Source organism: Octopus bimaculoides, chromosome 27 (genome assembly GCF_001194135.2).
Source record: "Octopus bimaculoides isolate UCB-OBI-ISO-001 chromosome 27, ASM119413v2, whole genome shotgun sequence".
NCBI classification, from domain to species: Eukaryota; Metazoa; Mollusca; class Cephalopoda; order Octopoda; family Octopodidae; genus Octopus; species Octopus bimaculoides.
Genome location: NC_069007.1, coordinates 18,190,283 through 18,190,624, shown reverse-complemented (window position 1 = coordinate 18,190,624; position 342 = coordinate 18,190,283). Strand labels below are relative to the sequence as shown.

Here is a 342-nt window from a genome sequence, read left to right as displayed (position 1 = left end):
AATCTACGCAGTAGAATTCTAGTATGTATTATTATATACAGTGCAATTAGATATGTGTCACTCCTTTTTGTTATTGTTAACCTCCTCCCCCCTTTTTCATTTCTGAGAAAAATTCTTCATATATAAAGGTGTGAAGTCGAAGAGAGGATTCCAAACGATCAGTTCTGGATAGCGAGTTGCTGTCTGACTTTTATCATTTCAGAAGGAACCAGAACCTTTCCAACAATGTCCATCAAATATCTTCTGTTTGTGGGCATTTGTCTTGGCATTGCCAGACATGTCTATGCCGTAGATTTGACCCTGAAACCTGGTGAGACCAGCGATGCTGTCATCGATGCAACC

The 342-nt window shown here is 39.8% G+C and overlaps 2 protein-coding genes across 4 annotated transcripts in view; one reads left to right on the top strand and one right to left on the bottom strand.

Moving 5' to 3' along the window:
- LOC106870157 (collagen alpha-1(XII) chain) overlaps window positions 1-342 on the bottom strand; it is a 490,284-nt gene that overhangs the window by 20,184 nt on the left and 469,758 nt on the right. The window lies entirely within an intron of this gene.
- The window catches only part of LOC106868389 (uncharacterized), a 437,000-nt gene that overhangs the window by 727 nt on the left and 435,931 nt on the right, over window positions 1-342 (top strand). The window lies entirely within an intron of this gene.